The sequence below is a fragment of the Myxine glutinosa genome, chromosome 2 (genome assembly GCF_964187855.1).
Source record: "Myxine glutinosa chromosome 2, kmMyxGlut1.1, whole genome shotgun sequence".
NCBI classification, from domain to species: domain Eukaryota; kingdom Metazoa; phylum Chordata; class Myxini; order Myxiniformes; family Myxinidae; genus Myxine; species Myxine glutinosa.
In genome coordinates, this window is record NC_136262.1 from 152,318,563 (window position 1) to 152,327,547 (window position 8,985).

The window sequence follows — 8,985 nt, forward strand, 5'->3', positions numbered from 1 at the left end:
CCGAAAATGTAAGTGAAATTGCCTTGTTTTTTTTAACATTATCTTCTATATATTATATCGATATATATGTCTGTGCAGTGTCTGTCTTGTGTTGTCTTGTGTTGTCACTGAACTACTCCCTCAAACTGTTGTGAAATTGTACTATTCCAACTTGACTCACGGCGGGAGTATGCGCTCTACTGAGTGGCGTTCTCGTTGCATTTGAGTTTGTTTGTCTGTCTGTCTGTTTGTCTGTCTGTTTGTCCGCACAGAATAAATATGATTTTCTCTACAACCGTTGGTCCGATTGGCAGGAAATTTACACCATAGGTGCAACTCCACCTGTAGTATTTTTTAATGATAATTATGACGTCATAGGTCACGTGGGTCGGCCGTCATCTTGGAAACACCGAAAAACTTTGCACCTCCATATCTCCGAAAGCGCTGAAAAGAAAAAAAATTGACGACTCATTGTAAAGAACTCTACATTTGGAAGAACATCTGTTAATGATGATGTCATAGGTGCCTCCATTATGACGTCATAATTCGACAAGTACAAAACTTCATCCGATCAAGATGAAATTTCTTGAGCATGATCTTGGGATAAATTGGTGGAGAAAAAATATAATGATGACGTCATCGGTCACGTGGTTCGGCCGTCATATTTGTTTTAACACAAAAGCCTTGAAAACCACTGACACATCCTGGTGAAGGTTTGCTATCTCTGATTGCTCTTTCTTGTTCTTGTTACATATTGTCTTGACCCCTGCCTCCACCATGACCATGCCCTCGACGACCACTACGACCATGACCACGATCACAACGACCACTACGAGCATGACCACGACGACCACAGCGAGCACGACCACGACTACGACTACGACGACCACGACCACGACCACGACCACGACCATGACCACGATCACAACGACCACTACGAGCATGACCCCGACGACCACTACGAGCATGACCCCGACGACCACTACGAGCATGACCACGACTACGACGACCACGACCACGACCAGGATATCCTCTCTGTTAAATTGCCTGCTCCATATTTTCACTCACTGATGTTCTTTTCATAATCAGCCTTCAAAAGAGTGCTGAGAATGATTATTTATCAATTTAGTATCACGTGGTTTACACACAGATAAAGCAATTATCAACAATGACTATTGTGCATTTATAAAAGAATTTTTTGTGGGTGTCATTCATCTCAGTTAGAAAGGGCTTCCAAAAGAATAGGTATACAGTGAAAATGTCGGTCAGGTGATCATGCCATTCAACCAAATAGCTGCATCTGACTGTGTGTCCTGTGTCTCGGTGTTGCTGCCACGAAGCTGCTCCAGGGCTTCGGATATTTCAAGGTAGTTGGACCACGCAGCATCGATGGTGATGCTCACTGGCTGGGGGGGGGGGGGCGTGGGGGGGGAGGGGGAGGCGTGGGGGGGGGGAATGTAACCGTCTCACTTTCTCCATGTGTCCACCCGCTGTGGGAGAAGCTGCGTATGGTGTTTGCGCCCATGACGAATGCAGGTCATTTTGTGTGAGGTTGGTTCCAGGATCCGTCACATTATTGTTAATTAAGCAACTCTTGCAACACCCAGAGGGCACAGCAAGCTTGGCCTGCCAAACTGGTCTGGTGGATACCTGTTCTCTTAACTTCAAAACTTATTTGCTTTAGAGTCTAATTTCACCATGGAAGTGAACACGTCACTCCACCTTGATTATAAATGAATAACTTATTATAGACATCCAAACAGAAAACGAAACACAGAAAATACAAAAGGCCAATCACTAACTCCACTGCTGTGGGCCAGCAGGGGAAGCTAAAGAATGAGGGGAGGGAATTGAATCGAATGGAAAGGAATGATTTGACAATTAAAGGAAGGGCGACCTTCCTATGGGATTTTTCAAACTGAAGCCAAACCTTTTTACAAACTGGAAAATAATAAAATATAATCAACTTATTTTCTTGGAGTCGAGTTACAAATGCTTTTTTGTGTATAATGACGAGGTTCGTGAAGGAGCTCGAACGTAGAATGGATCAGGACGAAACGGAGCAAAAGGAACAGGAGAAGGAGAGAGGGGAAACACCAACAACAGGGTTGGGGGACAAAATCGAGGGGGACTTGGAGGAAATTAGGGATGTGGGGAAAATGGGCATGGGGTGGACAAGATGGAAACGTTCCAATTATGGAAATTGCAGAAACAGCATGGAAATGCTTGCACGTTGTTGTGATTCATCCGGTCGAAATAAATCAGTAAAAGTTTATAATTGAAAAAGCTGGACTTGCAAGTTGGAGGAGCCGACGTTTCAGCAAGAATCCACTCGTCTTGTTCACAGCAGACGTTCAAGTGAAGAGGAACCTCGGAAATTTCCAAGTCATTGCCACGTGGTCTGTTGACCAATCCAGCGTCCCGTGATGATTGTAGACGACGTGGGACAGATGTAATAGCCTTGTCCCACGTCCGTGACAGGTTACATCGCAAACCGCCCCTTTTGTTGAGAGATGGTGATTCAACTCTTTCTCAAATTGATTCTTTTACACCACGAGCAAAGCACTTTTCTTCTCTACCCAAGAAGACGACTTGACTGTTATCGAAGCTGTGACCGTGCAGGTTCAAATGCGTATTCACAGCAGAGCCTTTTCATAAGCCGGACGACGATGGTGATTCATACGGGCCTGAAGACTTTGCCAACGTTCTCCCATGCGGAGGGCTCAGTGTGTGATGGGTCTCCACATCCGATGCCATACGCCAAGTCACGTTTCCTATCCTTCTGGATCTTGGCCTTATCATGAACTAACTGGCTGCGTGGAATTCTGTGTGGTTCTTATGATGTAACAATTCCAAATTTGGAGAAGGACATTGTTAACAAAATAATCATAACGAAGTTAACACCTGATGTCGTTTCACTAGTCATTTTACTAACAGTAAACCATGTGACCCACATTGATGACTTGGGTTGTGACGACGATTCTGTAATCGACAAGCATCCGTCACCGTGCGATGCGGAGCTGTCCATGGCTTTGCGTTTACGAACAAGAATTCACCTGATGTTTACGATTATGAAATTAAACACAAAAAATAATGAAACAAAATAACATAAAAATAGGCGAAAAACTACGACCGTAAATATAAACGTAGCCGGTGCTAATTCTCCATCCATATCACAACTTTATCTAACAATGGCAATCTTCAGAAACGTGTTCAATATTAAACACGATGATCCGTGTGATGGTGACATTAGCGTCGACCACAAAAGGTGGAATTGCAGTCTGAGTAAGTGGTTTGAATTGGGCAGGTATTACATTAGTCATTGGTGAGCCAGGTGGGTGTTCATCAACAATCAGGGTAAAGGTGAATCCAGCATGGTTTCCAAAAGATTAGTACATATATATATTTATTTATTTATTATTGTCACCTTCATGTCGATTTGAACCCACAACTCTGCATAATCCGTCATCCATACCTGGAATCAGCCAAACCAACGTGCAAGATGAACAAGAGAGGGTCTTCCTCCAATGGGGGGGGGGGGGGGGGGGGGGCGAGAAATCCATGTCCTCTATTGTAAACACCACTGGGGGCGTAGTGAAGCAATTATTTGATTAATGAACATAATTAAATAATTAAATTGATATACGTGAGAAATATGTGTGGGGAAAATGACATGCTCAGTCAGGGTCGCTCAGATAGCTCAGATGGCAGAGCACTGGTACGGTTCACCAGAGGTCCTTGGGTTGATTCCTGGTCCTGGCACGTAATTTTCCCACATATGTCAATTTCATTTATAATCCTGTTTACGAATCTAATTGTATCAACAGTATTAACTAGCCAATAGGAAATTGACTCCTCTCATCCATGGATATTTCTTGTATTTCCTCTATTTCCGTGAGTCTGATTTGCATTCAGGAACAGAACAATTATGGTTAACTGTTTTAAAATTTCCTCTCTTTTGTCTAAATCCTTAAATTTATTTAAGCGGATAAACCGCTTCAATATTTGGCTTTGTCCTTCCTGCCATTCACCCATCAAATATGAAGAAGAGCCTTTCTAACCCACCGCGCATATGTAACCCATCATTCAATATCTGTGCCAAATTTGAACAAGATCGGTGAATCCATGTCCGAGAAATGGTTGAGGACTTCTTCAATATCAGGCTTTTTACAACTAAAGTGGCCGCCAGTCTACCAGTCGGCCATCTTTCATCAGATCGCAAAATAAAGTGAGGTGCACGTGTTTGTCATCATGTGCTGTGATTGTGCCAAGTTTGAACAAAATTGGACCATGCATGTCCGAGAAATTGTTGGAGACATGCTTAAGTAACAAAATGGCCACCAGTCTACCAGTCGGCCATCTTTCATCAGATCGCAAAATAAAGTGAGGTGCACGTGTTTGTCATCGTGTGCTGTGATTGTGCCAAGTTTGAACAAAATTGGACCATGCATGTCCGAGAAATTGCTGGAGACATGCTTAAGTAACAAAATGGCCGCCAGTCTACCAGTCGGCCATCTTTCATCAGATCGCAAAATAAAGTGAGGTTCACGTGTTTGTCATCATGTGCTGTGATTGTGCCAAGTTTGAACAAAATTGGACAATGCATGTCCGAGAAATTGTTGGAGACATGCTTAAGTAACAAAATGGCCGCCAGTCTACCAGTCGGCCATCTTTCATCAGATCGCAAAATAAAGTGAGGTTCACGTGTTTGTCATCATGTGCTGTGATTGTGCCAAGTTTGAACAAAATTGGACAATGCATGTCCGAGAAATTGCTGGAGACATGCTTAAGTAACAAAATGGCCGCCAGTCTACCAGTCGGCCATCTTTCATCAGATCGCAAAATAAAGTGAGGTTCACGTGTTTGTCATCATGTGCTGTGATTGTGCCAAGTTTGAACAAAATTGGACAATGCATGTCCGAGAAATTGCTGGAGGCATGCTTAAGTAACAAAATGGCCGCCAGTCTACCAGTCGGCCATCTTTCATCAGATCGCAAAATAAAGTGAGGTTCACGTGTTTGTCATCATGTGCTGTGATTGTGCCAAGTTTGAACAAAATTGGACCATGCATGTTCGAGAAATTGTTGGAGACATGCTTAAGTAACAAAATGGCCGCCAGTCGGCCATCGTGGATTTGATCTCGAAAAACAATGGCGTGCATATGTAAGCCATAATTCATTTTCTATGTACTAAGTTTGATAATAATAAGGGTAATAAAGGAGGGTTTGAAACGGTGCACTGATCTGCTCGTGGGTTCACGTTCTGTGCGGCATTTTAGAAATGGACATTGTTCGGAAGCTGCTGGGATGCTATTGCTGCCAACGGTCTGTCTCTGTTAACAGGATTGAAAGCTACTCTTGCAAGATGGCTGGAGATGACAAGCAGATGTTCAAGCAATTTTGTCTGGAAGGAGAACCTCACCTCATGCAGGCCTTGTCTGCACCACAGGCTCTGGCCGTGAGCCCAGGAAGGTGTTATACCTAATTATTGTGCACAATCAGAGCTAAAATGTTCCCATAATGCAATGTCCTGCTTCCTTTGATGCGTATTCAAGCTTTTGTTCGCTCGACACAAAAATATTCCCCACTTTTTGTCGCGTGTCAGAGTGCAGAGGAAGGTGGAGACGGCCCCTTGTGTGACACTTGCAGTCGAAAGACGTTGTACTACCTGATGTCGACTCTGAATTCCGCCTTTCGACCACATTACGACTTCAGCCATGCCCGCTCGCACGAGTTCAGCCATGCCCGCTCGCACGAGTTCAGCCATGCCCGCTCGCACGAGTTCAGCCATGCCCGCTCGCAAGAGTTCAGCCATGCCCGCTCGCACGAGTTCAGCCATGCCCGCTCGCACGAGTTCAGCCATGCCCGCTCGCACGAGTTCAGCCATGCCCGCTCGCACGAGTTCAGCCATGCCCGTTCGCACGAGTTCAGCCATGCCCGCTCGCACGAGTTCAGCCATGCCCGCTCGCACGAGTTCAGCCATGCCCGCTCGCACGAGTTCAGCCATGCCCGCTCGCACGAGTTCAGCCATGCCCGCTCGCACGAGTTCAGCCATGCCCGCTCGCACGAGTTCAGCCATGCCCGCTCGCACGAGTTCAGCCATGCCCGCTCGCACGAGTTCAGCCATGCCCGCTCGCACGAGTTCAGCCATGCCCGCTCGCACGAGCTCAGCCATGCCCACTCGCACGAGTTCAGCCATGCCCGCTCGCACGACTTCAGCCATGCCCGCTCGCACGACTTCAGCCATGCCCGCTCGCACGTGTTCAGCCGTGAACCGTCGCTGTCCTGGGTTTGTGTGCAGTTTGATTTTTGGGCATCACGAGTAAGATGGGACAAAGTAGTGAAAGGTAATGTGTCGGCGCTTGTGGGCCGTGTCTGCAGGTGGAGAATGCAGTGAATAGTCCCCTTGGCTCTGCTGCTGGCTCCCGCTTCACCGAGCTCGGACCTGCGCTTTGGAAGGCTATCGACGATGAGATTGTGCTGTCTGAGTGTGACATCTACAGGTGAGAGCAATTTTTTTTAACCCTCTGCCTCCAAGTTTAGAGGTTCATGGAGGATGTTCATTTTGGAACTGATGACATCTTCCCCTGTGCTTTGGACTGATTGTCGGTCGTGATTTGGCTTGCATCACCTGTGCTCCCACCCCATCCAGCTACAATCCTGACTTGGCTTCTGACCGCTATGGTGAAGAGGGTAGCCTCTGGTCCTTCAACTACTTTTTTTTTACAACAAAAAGTTGAAGAGGATCGTTTTCCTGACCTGCCGCTCCGTCGGGTAGGCACGCCATTTTGAAATGCGTTGTGACACTGCAAGTGTAGTCCGTCTTTTCATGAGACGTGCGGATGTTCCATCACACCTGGATGCGCGAATGATCGTGTGCAGCAGTTTCTCATTGCTGTGTGACTCTCGTCTACCCTGGAGTCTCGACATGGTATTGGACGAGGAAGACTACTTACAATGTGAAGGGTAGTTTAATGGTAAGTAGCGTCCTTGTATTTAACGAATGTTGTGGAGGTGAATGCTCGCACCCAATTTCGTCTGTCGAAGAATGTTTGTTTGTATATCCATATCTATTTATTTATTGGGTGAATGCGGTTGCTAAATGAAAGTGAAGTTGACAGGCCTTGCCGTGTAAGATGCCCATTGACTTGTGCTTTCACCGCAGGATGTGCTTCCCCTCGTACTCCACCCAACTGCTCCCCATTCTGGCATGGCCTCTCATCGTTCACCTTCACCGGACGATGTTCTACTTCCTGGTTTTACATTTGGAGAGCATTATACCGTTTGTTTTGAATATCAGAAGTCAAATGACTACGTGACCTTTTGACTCGAAACTGGCCTCGTTTTGAGTATTTACCTTTTGCACCTCTCGGTCCACTCTGCCACAGGAAGTCAACAATGTAGAGATTACCTATATTGCACCTGTCCAGGTTGACCGTTAGATTTATTCAAGCATGATTTGCAAAACAAAATGATTTTTGGTATTTTTTGGGGGGTGTGGAGGATCATTAGTTGTAGTAGTACAGGAAATGGAGGCAGACGATTATCCACGAGGACTAGGGACAAGCGTTACGCCGAGGTCCCCCGTCGGTGAAATGATGAGTTGACAAAGTGGAAGACGCAAGGCGGCCATCTTGGATTTTGACGTGACGACCCAATTTTCCATAGCGTTCTCACTTATGCGTAGATACACCCAAACACCAGATTAGACGTTAGTAGTTCGTTTATTTTTCAAGATATTTCGCTCACAAGGTTCAGACATATGTTACGTGGTCCCCTCGGTGAATACCTGGTCTCAGTGACCCCCGGACCGTGAGAGGAACTTCGCCAGAAAGCTGTATTATATATGCGCTTTCGCCACGCAAGCCATATGAATTTCACCCAAGAGACAACTGACGTTCAAGGATATATTTCAATGGTAATGATACCAAACAATTTCAATGACACAACCATCAACAATATTTCAAGGACACAACCACGGAGATTTTCCCCGAGCAATCAACCATACATAATCATCACCAATTCCCAATTCACAATCAATTCCCTATGATTAAGATGGCCATCTTATACATGTGTGTCCCGGTGAGTACTCACACCCCCTTTCGGTCTCTGCTCCTCACAATGTCTCTGGGCCCCTCCTGACCAAGATACTGCTACTGGTCGGCGTCTCCGCACTCGGGCGGTTGAACGAACCCCGGGTGGACGTTTCTCCACCGGGCAGGTATCGTACCAGGCACCGTGGCTGCAGCCCCTCGTGGCCACGCGGAGCGGGTACGGTAGAGCAAGCCAAACCCCACGCCGCTTGCAAGGCGCGTTAGGCCCCAACGTGCGACCCGCACGCGTCTGTTTGGACGGTGCCGCGAACGATTCCAGACGCGGGGTCGATGCACGGCCCCACGTCAACTTGACGTCTCCACCGGGCCGGTACACGTCCCGGGAATTCCTATCGCCGGACAGGTTTCGGAACGCCGCTGTTTTCCACGCAGCGCCAGGTCGATTCCACCTTTTGTCGGAGCGGGGCGAGGAAGAAGAATCACCGTCCTTTTTTTCTCCTCGTGTCTTTTCTCTTCCCTTTCCGGTCACTTCCGTTTCCGGCCACTCCCTCAGAAGGGCTCCTGACCCTCCAACCACAACAACTACACAACAACTTAATATACTCCACACGGATAAGCAAAGACCTGAATGGTAATGCACATACATTCACATAAATATGTAACACTCCCCCCCTTCAAGAAAGAAAGTTTGAACCCAGCGAAAACTTTCTTTGCCGGCCACTTTGGAGAAACAAACCAGATAACTCAACCCCCCCCCCACATTATCCGTTCCCCCCGGGCACAGTTATCACTTAAAAATAAAGCAACCAAAATTTCACCCCAACCCCTCCAGATTACTCCCTCTGGACTAAGTACCAACAACGACATTGTCCCTGCCAAATCAAACTCCCTCTCATGACCCTCTGACTTTGACCGTCAGTTTCTTGGGAATGAAGGTTAAGGGGTTGATCAAA

The 8,985-nt window shown here is 46.7% G+C and overlaps 1 pseudogene; it reads left to right on the plus strand.

The window, feature by feature from the left end:
* The first annotated feature begins 5,259 nt into the window (after positions 1–5,259).
* On the plus strand, positions 5,260–7,192 carry LOC144890805 (repressor of RNA polymerase III transcription MAF1 homolog; annotated as a pseudogene).
* Positions 7,193–8,985: the final 1,793 nt, after the last annotated feature.